Below are 16318 nucleotides of genomic sequence, written 5' to 3'. Positions count from 1 at the left end.
GGGTTGGAGCGATGCTAAGGGTGTCTTTTTCCTAAGTCTATTGAACTTTTGTGTGTGTGTCTGAGCCGGAATGTTCACTGAGCTGTGCTTGTGAAGCTCTGTGTAAATTCTACAGAAGACTGCCAGCAGGTAGGTTTGTTTTATTGCAGAAGAGACCTTGTGCAAAAAAAAGAGCCTGCGTGCTTGCAGTTTTTAAAATTGTGACTTTCCCTTTTTAAAGCGGTCCCTGCAAGATAATGTCATAATGTGCTACTATGCATTGCATATTAACACATTATAAAAGACTTGGCTTATAACAAAGCCCTCCAGCGGCACCAGGTCACTGCTGACAGTGCTTCTATATTCATCTGGTCTTCCTTCTGGGTTTTGCGGGCTCTGGCCATTTGAATGGCCGAGCTGCGATGACTTCATTCCCGCGCACACATACAGGAGCCGTGGCACAGCACTCTGAAGGGACAGCATGCGTCCTGCAGTGTGTATGCACCAGTGACGTCACCGACTGCAGAAATAGTTAATATCACCTAAATGGTATACGTTTAGGAGATATTCTTTGTACCTACAGGTAAGCTTACCTGTAGGTACAAGTCAACAAGCAGTGTTTACAAACACTTTTGTTGTCCGCTCACAAAAGGGGTTAGGAGCCGAGTCAATTTGTGGTAGATCAACACGTACTGTATTTTTCTGTACTTGCAGGTCTTTAACCACTTGCGGACCACAACAAGTATATAATACATTGCAGTTTGCCAGTGGTTTACCGGGGTTATGGCTGAAGATATCGACCATAAGCCCGGTACGTTTTTTTTTTTTTTTTTTTCGCTAGCGGTTGGCTTTGTCCTAAAAACATTCTGAGTGGCTCATAAGCCGCTGGAATGCTTTCCAAAGCAACAGGAGGGGACGTCAATCCCTCACGCTGCTTTCTGGCGTCTCTGAGGCTTGCCATTTTCTGCTGGTTCGCCCGAGAAACAATCCAATGGTGCCGCTGTCTGCTCTAAGGTGATAAGAGTAGATACTCGTTGATCGACTCTGTTGCCTTGGGAGGACCAGAGTGACGTCACTTCTGGTTCAGGCTGAAAGTAAGTACATTTTAATTTTTTTCTTATTTGTTCATGGACGGGCACCGCTCCTGATGGAGTAGGACACTAGGCAGAAAAAGAATCTGGCTAAGCCTATGGGCAGTCCCAGAGGGTATACTTCCTCTCCCTGCTATTCTCAGTTTTTTTTTTTTTTTTTTTTTTTTTCTCTGCCTAGTCAGGCGTAAGGACCTAGTTCCTTACGGGGATCTCTGGTCCTGGCAAAATTGTTTCCTTTTTAGATAGAACTTTTTTTTTTCTCCTGTTTTTTTTCCTGTGAGATCTACAATCAACTGCCAGGCTGGGCGACTGGCTGGATAATCTAGATCCAGTGATCACCCCAGTCTAGCCAGCGAGCGAGCAAACCCGCAGGTCGTGGGCGTGGGCTGGCCCAAGTTGCAGCGTTCCTTCTCGCCGACAGCCCCCCCCCCCATTTCGATGGCAAGGAGCTCTGACTGGAGCGGTGCCCACCTGGTTCCTGGTATGGTGAGTAGCTGTCCCCTTTCTCCCCCTGGAGGGTTTTTAGGTTGACGTGAGCCCCTCCTTGGGATGTTTGGACCCAGTCTTCCCCTCCTTTCCGTCAGACACCCTCCTTTTTTGTGTCCCCCATTTTACCTCCTCCACTTATGCTGGGGCTGTGTGGGTGGTCTGGTCCACCTCCTGGGGTGGGGGCAGGGCGCTATGTTGGCAATGTGAGTCGGGGGTGCGCCGCCGCCGATCGGACGATCGGCTGTGTGTGTGTGGGGGGGGGGGGGGTTGTACCTGGTAGGAGCTCCTGCCTGGGCCCCCCATCCTGCCTGGGCTTGTCCTTGAGGCCTAGGGATCCCTCCTGGGTCCCTGGGAGCCTTGTGGTGCCGCCATTTTGCTGTAGCCTGTGTTTCTATGCACGGTGGCCATGTTTGTGTAGTCCGGCAGTCATTTTGCAGGGGTTTGCAATTGAAAATAGCGGCTAGCATGACAGTGGAGCCCTGTGGGCGGTGATTTCGGTGGTGGGAGCCCCTCCTCATCTCTTGGTGCTGACTCCTGGGTCTTTTCACTTCCTGATCACCGAATGTGAAGCGCAGATTATAGTGGTGGCTGCAGGAGCCTGTTTCTGCTGGGTGGTGAGCCTGGTGGTGGTCTCTCCCTTTTTGCCGAGGGATGCTTGACGCTTTGTGCCTGACGACGGGGTGGTGCTGCTGCCAGCGTGGTGGGGGTTGTCCCTTTGCAGTGTTTTTACACTTTGTGTGGTCCCCCTGGTGACTCATGGAGTCTTTTGGAGCACATCTCCTCCCCACCTGACCCCCTCTCTGAGGCTGTGGGGACCTCAGGGTCCCAACCATCCATCGATGTACTGACGACGGTCCCAGAATCCTTTGTGTCCCGGGTGGATTTGGCTTTCGGCGATGGGCTAGCAAAAAGTACCCCCCCCCACCTCCTCTGTCTCATTAGATCCTGAATCTGATTCGGCGGACGTGGGTCACCCTGCTGGGTCTGTGACCACGTGCCTGGAATCCTCAAATAGTGAGGTTGATTCCTCCACATCTGCAACAGCGCACGAAAAGGCGCTGGTGGAAGCACTAATTTTATCTGTGCATGAGACCTTGAAGATGGAGGACTCAGCTGCAGCTGTGATGGAGGCGCAGGTTCTCTTTGGCACTCGCAGGCCATCAAGAGCAGCAAAGGTGTTCCATTTCCTCGCCTATTTGACAGAATTGTCGCTAAAGAGTGGGGACGACCAAAGCGCCCCCCTTGGGGTCCCTAAGAGATTTATTAAGAAGTGCACTGTTCACAGGTGGTGGACCCTCCCGGTTAACAGATTGAACAAGGCAACCATGATTCTGGTTGAAGAGTCCCCGGCCTTGAAGCATCCGGCTGACAGGAAGGCGGAGGTTGTGGCCCACAATTTGTACACTCTGGCTGGTTCAGCACTGAGGCTGGTATTCACCATTGCCCTGGTGTTGCAAACTCTGACCGAGTGGGCCAAGCTTTTACGCCGTGACCTGGAGGGAGAAGAGCTCCCCCCTGCCTTTCTGGGATGCCTCTGGATGCAGCTCCCCTTGTGGCTCGGCTCCCTGTTTTGGCAGTGGTCCTTTGGCTTACATGCTAGTCTGCGGACCAGACTTCTAAAAAGGCCTTGACTGATCTCCCCTTTCAAGGGATTGCCTGTTTTTCCGTCCCTCAGGGTCGACTGACAAGGGATCGAAGCCTTTCAAGGCCTCTTATGGAGGATCCAAAGGAACCTGGTCTGGCAAGCCGAGAGTGGGCTACTCCAGACCCGTGGACAAGGCTCCTTCAGCATGAAGATGTGCACTCACCTGTATCGGGGGACGGGTACGTCTTTGTTGGTTTCTGGAACCGTGGACTTCCCTGGTAAAAGACAAGTGGGTCCACAAAGTCATTCAGTCCAGCTACAAGATAGTTTCACTTTTGCCCCTGGGAAGGTTCTTTCCTTCCAACTTGCACTTGTCCCCAGACTTCTTACAGGGTCTGTTTTGGGCGGTACAAGACCTGTTGCTTCAAAGGGTGATTGCCCCGGTTCCGCCTTCGGAACATTTTCAGGGTTTTTACTCAAACCCGTTTAAAGTTCCCAGGAAGGAAGGCAAGGTGCGTCCAATCCTGGACCTTAAGGCACTGAACTGCTTTTTGCTGGTCCAGAAGATCAGGATGGAGTCCATTCGCACGGTGGTGGCATCCCTGCATCATGGGGATTTTCTTGCCTTTAAGACTTTAAGGTCGCTTACCTTCACATTCCAATATGTGCTGGTCACCAGCGCTTCCTCCGCTTTGCCGTGGGAGAGGAGCATTGTCAGTTTGTGGCGTTACCCTTTGGCCTCGCCGCTGCTCCTCGGGTCTTCACAAAAGTTGTAGCCCCTGTGCTAGCGTTGTTACGCCAAAGGGGGATTGCGGTACTGGGCTACTTGGACGACCTCCTTCTGCGAGCGGAGTCCCCTACTGCTCTGCTGGAAAACCTGTAAATCCCCATACAAACTCAGAGTTCGGCTGGATTCTGAATTGTCAGAAGTCTGCTCTGGTTCCCTTAGCCAGAGTGCTCCTTTCTCTGGACAAACTCCAGAAATTGCAGGCTGTGATTAGTTTCCTGCTGTCCAGCAGGTGGTCATCCCTCCGGACTTGCATGCTGGTGCTGGGCCTGATGGTGTCTACCTTCGAGGTGGTTCAATTTGCACAGTTCCATATGAGGTCACTGCAAAGGGGGATTCTGGCAAAATGGGACAAGACTCCGCAGTCTCTGGACAATCTGATCTAGCTAAGCCTGGGAACGAGGGAGTTCCTGAAAGGGTGGCTTTGTTCTCTGGTGCTTCACCTAGGCAAATCTTCCTCCCCTTGAATTGGACAGTGGTCACCATGAATGCCAGCATGTCCGGCTGGGGAGGCGTCCTCAGCAAAAATTCTGCTCTGGATCTGGACAATGGAAGGGTTCAGACTACCGATCCAATGCCTTGGAACTCGAGTGATCAGACTCTGCCTGGACCATTGGACGGATTGTCTTCGGTGATGTCCAGTGCGCATTCAATCGGACAATGCCACAGCCGTGGCTTATGTCAGTCAACAAGGGGGCACAAAAAGTGTCCTGGCGACTCTGGAGGTAGCCAGCATTCTAAGGTGAGCAGAACGGTTCGTTCCAGCCCTCTCCACCGTATACATTTCCGGGGTCGAAAACTGTCAGGCGGATTACCTCAGTCAACAGACGTTGGACCAAGTTGTTGTGTCTCCGGTGGGGCATCGCTGAGGTGTATCAGTTGGTGTCTCTGCTCAACGAAAAGGTACACTGGCTCGGTCACGGGTTCCCCTGGCAGATGCCACAGACGCTTGAGAGGAGGGAAGGCATACATCGTACAATACTGACCCACGGGGCCACGCAGGTTTGCAAGGCGGCCACCTGGTCGTCGGTGCATGCTTTCATAAAGCTCTATAAAGTGGATGTGTTGGTATCTGTGAATGCTTCTTTTGGCTGCAAGGTTTAGAGGACTTGATCCTCTTTGAGGGTGTATTGTTTTTTTCAGGTGGGCTCTATTGTTTTGGTTGAGCTACTGTTTTAGCCTGGGGAATTTTTTGCTGTTCCCACCCCTCATGTTTAACACTGATTTGGTACGTCCCAATGGTTATGAATGATCAGGAGCTGTGTCCGTTAATGAGCGAAAGAGAGAAAATGGGATTTTTTACTTGCCATAAAATCCATTTCTCTGGTGTTCATTGACAGGCATAGCACCCACCCCTCTGGAGTTTTAATTCTTCTGACCCTGCTTGTAACCAAACTGGATACCTATAGCAGAGAGAGGGAGTATACCCCCTGGAACTGTCCATAAGCATAGCCAGATTCTTTTTCTGCCTAGTGTCCCCCTCCTGTAGGGGGCAGTATAACCCAATGGTCATGAAGATCAGGTGATGGTCATGAAGATCAGGTGCGCTATATCTGTCAATGAACATCAGAAAAATCAATTTTACGGTACGTCAAAAATCCCATTTTTCTTTTTTTGCTTTTAAAGGTAAAGAGATTTGGCATCTTTTTTGACCACTGATCTCTCCATAGATCTCCAAGAGGTTCTGTCATCCTTGTTTCTATTGCAAGGAATGTTTACATTCCTTGTAATAGGAATAAAAGTGATAAATTAAAGGTAAAGGGACAGTGTAAAAACAATAATAAAAAAAAAAAAACGTCCATCCCTCCATGCTCGCATGCAGAAGCAAACGTCTACATGTCATGCACACATACATAAACAGTAAGGTATTGCTGCAAATGTTTAAAACATCGCCTATGGTGATTATGAAGTACCGTAGTTTGTCGCCATTCCTCGAGCGTGCACAATTTCAAAGTGTGACATATTGGTTATCTATTTACTCGGGGGTAATATCGTATTTCACAAAAACATTGGGGTAAATTATTATTTTTTTTTTTTTTTTTTTTTGTTCATTAAAATGTTTTTAGTCTAAAAAAAATTGCATTAAAAAAACCGCTGCGCAAATATTGTGTGACATACAAAAATTGCAACGATTGTTATTTTATTCCCTAGTGTACAATTTTTTGGGGTTCTAAAGGAATTTTCTAGAAAAAAAATACTGATTTAAACTTGTTAAAGTGCTAGAAAAAGCCTGGTCTTTAAGTGGTTAAAGGAATAAAACCAGAGGAAATGTATTGCAGATATGTATTACATATGTTTTGTTTCCCTGGCATTCAGCAGTTTAAAGCCCAACTCCAGTCTACTTGACTGATCCCCCACCTCTACAGGCTCCTACATGCTGTTAGACTGGTCCCCACATAATTTTCTCCCCCATGCTTCAGCAGTCTAAGGTCTGAACATCCTCAACATGGATGCAAGGTCCATGGCCTGGATTGGACAGGATGACTTCAAGGTATAGTTCAGTCAGAGCATGGGGAAGCGCTGTCTGCTGGGGCAATAAAAAATAAGGTAAGTAAAGGTGCTTCTCCTCTCCTCTAGACAAAGTGAGCAGCTGACCCTTTTGTTTCCAGGGTTGAACTTTAAGCACAAATCTAGTGTGTGTAATCTAGTGTGTGCTTTTTTAGGTCCCATTTACACTAACATTTTTATATCCACTCTTTATTTGTTGGACATTTTAAATTTTGTACTCAAGTTCACCATATTACCCTGTGACAATGCAGTGTCTGAAAATAAAATGTGGCCCGGAAACCATTCAGGAAAACAGTATTTTGTGAGAAAAAAGTAGATGGACCTCTTTTAAAAAAAGCGGTTGTGTAACTGTCATGCTGATCCATTAGCTTCAGTAGTTTGAGTCGCTGACCTGGAATACGTGTACAATGTGTTCTGCCTTCCCTCTGACCTATTTTGCTGTATGCGTGTATGCTCCAAATGACTGGATGTAGCCAGACAATTAGTATTTTGGGAGGGGGCCAGCAATGGTTGCTTGTTTATTGATTTCCATACAGGTGGTTGTGGACTATTCCTTTTTGTATTTAACAGCCCAAGGCATCATGACTAGGTAATGACACATTCCTCCATTTGCTGTTCTTTTCACAAAATCTGTCAAACCACAAAGCATGCATTCAACCCAAACCCCCGGCACCATCCTTTTTCATAACTAAGCAGGCCAATATCTTCTATGCAGGATGCGGAAACCTTACAAGCGAACCTGAACAAAATAACGGGGTGGGCAACTAAATGGCAGATGAGGTTTAATGTTGATAAATTGTAAAGTAATGCACTTGGGTGCCAGAAACACGAAAGCCAGCTACTCACTAGGGGGGAAACCTCTGGGTGAATCTAAGATGGAAAAGGACTTGGGGTACTAGTGGACAACAGGCTTGGCAGTGGCATGCAATGCCAAGCCACTGCAAAAAAAGCCAACAGAATACTGGGATGTATAAAAAAGGGGATTCACTCCAGAAATAAAGAAATTATTCTGCCACTCTACAAGACTCTGGTCCGGCCACATCTGGAGTATGCTGTCCAGTTCTGGGCACCGGTCCTCAGGAAGGACGTGCTGGAATTGGAGAAAGTCCAGAGAAGGGCAACAAAAATAATTAGGGGAATGGAGGACATCAGCTATGAGGAAAGACTACAAGCACTGAACTTATTCTCTTTGGAGAAGAGACGATTGAGGGGGATATGATATCAATGTACAAATACTGTACTGGAGATGACCCTAGCATAAGGAACAAACTTTTTAGAGAAAGGAAATACAATAAGACACGTGGCCACTCACTAAAACTAGAGGAAAAATGGGTTTAACCTTAAAATACGTAAGGGGTTCTTTACTGTCAGCAGTAAGGATGTGGCATTCTCTTCCACAAGCAGTCGTATCAACAGGGAACATCGATAGTTTCAAAAAACTATTAGATGGGCACCTTAAGGACCACAACATACAGGGGTATACAATGTACGGGTAACAGCAAACACACAATCATAGGTTGAACTGGATGGACTGATGTCTTTTTTTTCAACCTCACAAACTATGTAACTACATAACATCACTATGCTTATTAGAGGTTTACCTTGGCCTTGTAATAATTTCATGTTTGCTTTAACTTTGCCAAAAAGTACATCTTAAAAGTACATCTTTAACTGTAAGTTAACGTAAGCAGGTATGATGGACAGCAGTGCTGGTGTGTCTGTGTGCCTGGACATACATAAAAAAACATGGCTGCAGTGTAATCCCATGCGGCATTTTGTGAATAGTCAGTCAGACAGGGCAGAAACACAACACCAGTGGTGTCTATTGTACATGCAGCGTAGATGTCTGCAGGAAATGGGAATTCCGACAAATGCCTACTAAGCACTGTAAAGCGATTAAAATGATAATTCATGGAGTTGGGAGATAAGGGCTACAAACTTATTTAGCCCGTTGTTCCCGCACTGTTTAATATGGGTACATGTGCAGTAGGGTAATTCTATTTTGTAAGCCAAACCGTAAGAGTAGCATGCTTTTAAATTTAGTGATCGACCGATATAGTTTTTTTAATGCCGATACCGATATTTTGATCATTGGATATCGGTATCGGCCGATATCTGCCGCTATTTTCGGACATGTAAAAAATTTTTTTTTTTTCTAAAGGTACTCTTGTGGAGGGATCTGGGGGTCTAGAAGGCCCCAAACCCCTCCTCGGCACCGAAAAGCTTTCAAAACGACAAGTTTGGCTGTTTTGAATGCTGTCAGTTTTTTTAATTTGGCGCAGAGTACCCGGAAGTGATGTCATGAAATCCTTTCCGGGTTTTTTACATGGAGACGCAGTACGCCGGGTCTTCTCTTCAGCAGCAGCGGTGGAGGTAGGATGCCCGGATCTCCTGGTGGGACGGGAGACCCAGGCGAGCCACGGAAGGCGGCGGGAGGGGGGGGCATCCCCTCCCGCTCCTTGTAATGACAGCCGAACGGCTTCTCAACCGCATCGGTTGTCATTACAAATCAGCCGACTGTCGGCTATGGACACCGGTACCTGTGTGATGCCTCTAGCTGCAGGCATTACCCCTGTACATGCACTTTCCCTAAATATTGGCAATATCGGTAAATCCAAAGGCCGATTCTGCCATATCGGGGAAAGTGCATATCGGCCCCCAATATGTCGGTGTTGCGAATAATCGGTCGATCCCTACTTTAAATCCTTTAAATCTGTATTGTTTGCTAGAAAATTACTTATAACCCCCAAGCACAGCTTCTGTGAGTGAGCATGGAGGCATGGGCGCTTTTAATTTTTATCTTTTTATCACTTTTATTTATTCCTATTACAAGAAATGTAAACCCTTGTAATAGAAATAAGGATGACTGGTCCTCTTTATGGATAGATCTGAGGTCAAAGACCTCAAATCATTCCTTTTACCAATTTAAAAAGTAAAAACTACAAAAAATGTAATATTTTTATCTTTTGCAAATAAATTTACCTTTTTTTACCCTGGAGTAGGAGTGGTGTCATGACATTGCTCCGGTCCTCCAGGCCATAGAAGTGATCAAAGACAATCTAGTCTTTTATCGCTTCTGTGAAAAGCTGGCCACGCCGTTGGAAAAGGTGAGCCTGAGAAACACACTCATGAGCCACTGGATGCGACAGGAGGGGACGTTCCCTGTGATGGCTTTAGCCATAATCCTGGTAAACAACTTGAAATCCGCAATGTATACCGGTCCCTCTAAAAAAATTAGCATATTGTGATAAAGTTCATTATTTTCTGTAATGTACTGATAAACATTAGACTTTCATATATTTTAGAGTCATTACACACAACTGAAGTAGTGCAAGCCTTTTATTGTTTTAATATTGATGATTTTGGCATACAGCGCATGATAAACCAAAGTTCCTATCTCAAAAAATTAGCATATCGTGAAAAGGTTCTCTAAACGAGCTATTAACCTAATCATCTGAATCAACTAATTAACTCTAAACACCTGCAAAAGATTCCTGAGGCTTTTAAAAACTCCCAGCCTGGTTCATTACTCAAAACCGCAATCATGGGTAAGACTGCCGACCTGACTGCTGTCCAGAAGGCCATCATTGACACCCTCAAGCAAGAGGGTAAGACACAGAAATTTCTGAATCTGTGCTGTATCAAGGCACCTCAGTGGGAAGTCTGTGGGAAGGAAAAAGTGTGGCAGAAAACGCTGCACAACGAGAAGAGGTGACCGGACCCTGAGGAAGACTGGGGAGAGGGAAATGCCAAAATGCCTGAAGTCCAGTGTCAAGTACCCACAGTCAGTGATGTTCTGGAGTGCCATGTCAGCTGCTGGTGTTGGTCCACTGTGTTTTATCAAGGGCAGGGTCAATGCAGCTAGCTATCAGGAGATTTTGGAGCACTTCATGCTTCCATCTGCTGAAAAGCTTTATGGAGATGAAGATTTCATTTTTCAGCAGGACCTGGCACCTGCTCACAGTGCCAAAACCACTGGTAAATGGTTTACTGACCATGGTATTACTGTGCTCAATTGGCCTGCCAACTCTCCTGACCTGAACCCCATAGAGAATCTGTGGGATGTTGTGAAGAGAAAGTTGAGAGACGCAAGACCCAACACTCTGGATGAGCTCAAGGCCGCTATCGAAGCATCCTGGGCCTCCATAACACCTCAGCAGTGCCACAGGCTGATTGCCTCCATGCCACGCCGCATTGAAGCAATCATTTCTGCAAAAGGATTCCCGACCAAGTATTGAGTGCATAACTGAACATAATTTTTTGAAGGTTGACTTTTTTTGTATTAAAAACACTTTTCTTTTATTGGTCGGATGAAATATGCTAATTTTTTGAGATAGGAATTTTGGGTTTTCATGAGCTATATGCCAAAATCATCAAAATTAAAACAATAAAAGGCTTGCACTACTTCAGTTGTGTGTAATGAATCTAAAATATATGAAAGTCTAATAATGTTTATCAGTACATTACAGAAAATAATGAACTTTATCACAATATGCTCATTTTTTGAGAGGGACCTGTATATGCGTATTACAGTCGGCAAGTGGATAAACCAGGACTAATACACATCCTAATAGCCAAAAATCCTGATGTTCCTTAAAAAATCAGACCTGGAACGCGTTTGCTGGTTTGCTGTCAGTGGAAGTACTTTCTGTAGCTTGATAAAACTTGCTGCTAAATTATTTATTAAGCATCCCTGCCATACGCTGTATGACTGTCACACGCAGTGCCCAGATGGGCTTCATTGCCTGTGCATATTGCATGGATGGCTGGCCTTAATGTAGACCTGTGCTACAAGACGCCCTCCACCTTTACAATTCTGCTCACTAAAACGCTGCATTAGGAAAACAAGAGCCCTGAATTGCACATCTTTTTGCTGCAGACAATACTGCTCTGGTCTCCTTCCAATATCAGCCATGTGACTAAAATACCAGAGGACTGGTCTTGTGATTTCTGCTAAAAGGTAGGATCAGCTCTAAGTCCCCTCGTATGAGATTGCTTCACTAGATCAGGGCATATGTGGCATAACTAGCCAGTGTGGGAGGGAGCCTGGAGCAAAGGTTTTTTAACATGTATATTGCAGATAAACCTAAAGTTGAAATCGCATTGGTAAAGCACCAGTATGAGCTAGCAGACACCATTGGGGGTGTAGGATATACAGCCAGTCATAACATATGGTTTGCAACATTCTTTCTATCAGATCATGTGTGTGCCGTGTCCCTGACTTCCTTTTTAATGTGCAAAGAATATCTGTTAATGGCAAATGCGTTGACTATAGGTTCACTTTACATCGAAGTACCAAATGTGTTTGGTTTACCATATTGCTGGAATTGAGAATAAAGGAATAGAGTTAAATTCCTGACTACTAGACAAAGATCTGATTTATTTTAACTTCTGCTCACTTGTGAAGGGCTAGATGCTTGGTCAGGTGACCATTGCTGATGGGGAGGATCTGACAATCTGAGCAGTGATTTCACCTTCAGCACAGATCATGTGACCAAATGCCTAGGCCTGTACCCAGTGCTGAAAGAAAGTAGCAATTTTCCAGGAAGACCAGAATACAGTATCTTCTTCTTTTTTACCATTCAAGGGTTCGTTCACACTATCACTGGTTCGTTCACATGATCACTGGTAAGTGGCACTGATCTACATACCGTAGCATATACTGTAGAAAATATTATGTTTTCTATGTCTATACCACAACTCTGTGATGAGTTGCAGTACCATAAGTAAAAATGCAACTCCATGCAGTGTATTACAACATGCTTTGATGTAATGACTTGAATAGTGTGTTGTGATTCTTCAATGAAGTAAAAAAAAAAAGGAAAAAGTGATGCATTGTTAGAATCATTGGACTACAACACAATTCAGACCAGTGTGCGCGTGTTTTAAGCGGACAGGCTGGTGTCAATGAGCACTTACACTCCCTGTTACCACAGCTGCGTTTACATTTGAATAAATCCAGTTAAATGACAAGTGTTGTCTGGTATGTTCATGAGCAATCCTGGGATGATTCATTCATCCTACATAGAAATTCCACCTGTTAACGGAGTGTCAGATGTTTACTACTTTAAAAAAAAAAAAAGAATTTTCGGTTACCTTACAACTCCATTGATTACTGTAAATGGTAGTATGCAGGGTGCTCTGCTACAATTAAAGCAGTAATAAAAAAAAAAAAAATTTTAAGTAAAAAAAAAATTACTGTGCAAGGTAATGTCGTCCTAATTGACCCCCAAGGCTCAGTTCTGGGACCAATTGTGTTCAATTTATTCATAAATTGCATTGAGGACAGGATCATTCGCTCAATCTCCGTTTTTGCAGATGACACAAAATTAACCACTTAAGCCCCGGAGGATTTGGCTGCTAAACGACCAGGGGGTATTTTGCGATTCGGCACTGCGTGACTTTAACGGACAATTGCGCGGTCGTGCGACGCTGTATCTAAACGAATTCGGTGTCCTTTTTTTTTCCCACAAACAGAGCTTTCTTTTGGTGGTATTTGATCACCTGTGCGATTTTTTTTTGATCATGCGCTATAAACAAAAAAAGAGCGTCAATTTTGCAAAAATAACAATATTTTTTACATTTTTTTTTTTTATATGAAATTCCCCCCCAAAAAAAATGTAAAAATCAAAATTTAACATTTTCGGCCAATTTGTTTTTATGCTACCTATGTTGGGTAAAAAAAAATCGCAAAAAGCGTATTTTGATTGGTTTGCGCAAAAGTTATCGCGTTTACTAACAAAGGGAAAAAACTTCACACCATAATGTAGAAATCATACAGAATGACCTGAACAAAATAACAGAGTGGGCAATGACATGGCAAATGAGGTTTAATGTGGAGAAGTGTAAGGTATTGCACTTGGGGGACTAAAAACATAAATTACAAATACGCTTTAGGGGGGAACCTCTGGGAGTCTTGGTAGAAGATGGATTAAGCAATAGCATGCAATGTTGAGCTGCAACTGCCAAAGCCAGTAGAATATTATCAAGCATAAGGAAGGAGATATATTCCAGAGATAAAACTATAATCCTGCCACTTTAAAAACCATGGATGGACTATTGTCTTTATTCAACCTCAACTACTATGTAACCATGTATAATGTGCTAGTATACCTTATCAGAACATCTCTCTGAAAGGGGTTTTACCTTTAAAATGTGGCGCGCTGTCTCCGATGACAAGGCTTTCAGGTTCATGGCCTCGGCCGTCTGGCTGGCCGAGCTGCAATGACGTCGTGCATGTGCAGGAGAGTCAGTTTTGGGCACAGGCCTCTGAAGGAACGGCACAGGATGCCGTTCCTTCAGAGCGAATGTGCTGGCTGCTGCTCTATGGAACATCTTAATAGTGCACATTTAGGGGATATTCATTTTACTTACAGGTAAGCTTTCCTGTAGGTAAGAATGTCAGACATGACTGTAAAGGAAACCCTTTGACTTTGAGGATATTGAGGCTGCTGTTACTGATCTCTCCTTTTAAAATTCTAGTTGCCTGGCTGTTATGTTGCTGAAGCTTTCATTCATACATAACATACATCAATACATATATATAAGGCTAGGACTTGGAATAAGTATGAAAATCTGGAATTTTTATTGCTCTTACGTCCTCCGACAGTCGCCGCCTCCTCTAAGTCATCACTATTGGGTATTGACTTCCGCTCCGCAGGAGTAGCTAGGCATAAGACTTAGTCAAAAGAACAAAGGCATTTGCATATACACACCCATGGGGGGCTGTCCCACTGGTCAATACCCCCCCCCCCCTGCAGTGACCACTCCCAACTCAGTTTCTTTCTGCCTAGCGTCAGGAGTAGTTAGGCTTCCCTGTGCTGGGGCTACAGTCTCAGCCTTTCTAATCCTTTTTGATTTGATTTTCTTTGAAAATGTCAGTTTTTTTTTTTTCTTTGATTTACTAGCTGTTTATTTTGTCAGCTTTAGTTTTAGTCGATTCTTCGGATGAAGATAGATTCATGCGGAGCTGGTAATCGGACTGGCCGCCCTGGTTCTCCATGCTTGTGTATGCTTGTTCCAGATCAAACGACTCAGCCACAAGTCCAGATCATCCTTGAGACAAACTAGGCAGGAGCCTAGGGCTTGCTGGATATCCTCGAGGGCCAGCTCCAATGTTTTATTAAACCACAGAATAGCACAATCGGTCAAAGCTGTAGATCACACTTTTATATGCAGAAGGTGTTTGATGGGGTCATTCCAGTAAAGACAATCCAAATGGGGCATGTGCAACCCATTGTATACACTCTGCATAGCTTGATGCCAGAATTAAATCCCATGGGCATGCACGGGGGGCAGGTTAGCCTGGCAAATCATGATGCCTGAAGATCCCAAGCCCGGCAAAGAGAGGGTAGGAGAGTATTTCTGCTTTTAATCCACCTCTGGCAAAGAGTGAATGCTTTTACAAGGAGCTCCTATTTCTTTTGGTACGGGTTTCCTATAATGTCACTGGATCCATTAAGCATTGTGGAATAAAGAGCATTGAGAGTGACACAATGAAAGGGCCTGGAATGTGGTGTGTGCTGGCTCCTACACATTCCAACGTCCTTTGCTGAGCCTGATCATTACTCCACTGCATTGGCAGGTGCTTTTCACCTGTAGTATATTATCAGCCTTGTATTTGTTCATTGCACCTGTTTTGCAGCACTGCTTCCTGCAGCAGAAGAATAACCTCCTCAAAGTAAAATATAGCAAACTGTGCAATAATGAAACAAAAAAACCTATAGCACACAAGTCAGCCTAGTGTACAGGTCACAGAACGCTGTAACTTCTCCCAGCTCCTACACCCACTCGGTGAAAGTATAAACACACCCAGAAACCTCTGAGCTGCAGTCAGCATGCCACCACGTGCTTTTAATATATACAGGTAGTGCGGCTCAGCAGGGTGTACGAGCCAGGTGAGATCTGCCAAACTCATTCATTATGTCTACATATATTTGTCCTGTGCTGGCAGGAACTCAGAAATTCTTCCCAATCAGTCAGTATTGCAGTCCTTTGGCATGCTACATATCGCTGCAAGGTCAAGAGACTCTCACAAAAGTGACAAAGGAATGTATGTTGAAAGTATTTTACATTATAGTGCTGCTACAACTCTCTAAGGCACTATTTGCTCCAATGTTGTGCCATGCTGCGAATCCCAGCGGCAGGAATAAAACATTTTTCATTCATTTACGGACACAGCTCCATAACTTCTTGTCCCTTGGGTTTATGCTGCCCCCTACAGGAGTAGGACACTAGGCGGAAACTAGTTTGACTACACCCATAGGGCAGTCCCAGGGGGTATACGCCCACTTCCTGCTATAGGTCTTCAGTTTTTTTTTCTGCCTAGTCAGTAGTAAGCACCTAGTTCCTTGCTGGGATCTTTGTCCTCATTTTTTTCCTTCTTTAAACTGAATTTTTTTCTTCTTTTATTATTTTCTATTCTGTTCCTGTAAGAACTACAATCAACTGCCGGACTGGGTGACGGACTGGATATTCTAGATCCTTGCGGTCTTCCCAGTCTGGCCAGCGAGCGCGACCCGACCTTAGCCCTTCGCTAAGTTGGCTGTGGCATAGCCCCACTGGACAGTTGCTGGCCGGCGAGTAAATGCCTCGCAAGGACGCATAGCCCTGGTCATGACCTGAGTCACAGCGTCCCTCTGGCTCGTGGAAAAATGAAAATTTGGCAGGCGGACTACCTCAGTCGGCAGACTTTGGGTCAGGGAGAATGGTCTCCCCACCGGGAGGTGCTTTATCAACTGTGTCTCCGATGGAGGACTCCCAATGTGGACCTGTTGGCCTCTCATCTCAACAGGAAGGTGCAGAGGCTCGTAGTAAGGTCTCAAGTTCTTCTGACCGATGCCACAGACACTCTGGTGGCCTCTTTGGACCAGTATCGTC

The 16318-nt window shown here is 45.1% G+C and overlaps 1 protein-coding gene across 1 annotated transcript in view; it reads left to right on the top strand.

Annotated features, from left to right (window-relative positions):
• Positions 1-16318, top strand: part of LLGL2 (LLGL scribble cell polarity complex component 2) — a 174961-nt gene that overhangs the window by 49111 nt on the left and 109532 nt on the right. The window lies entirely within an intron of this gene.

Source organism: Pelophylax lessonae (assembly GCF_965119305.1).
Source record: "Pelophylax lessonae genome assembly, chromosome: 11".
Lineage (NCBI taxonomy): Eukaryota > Metazoa > Chordata > Amphibia > Anura > Ranidae > Pelophylax > Pelophylax lessonae.
This window is presented reverse-complemented; position numbering and strand designations above follow the sequence as displayed.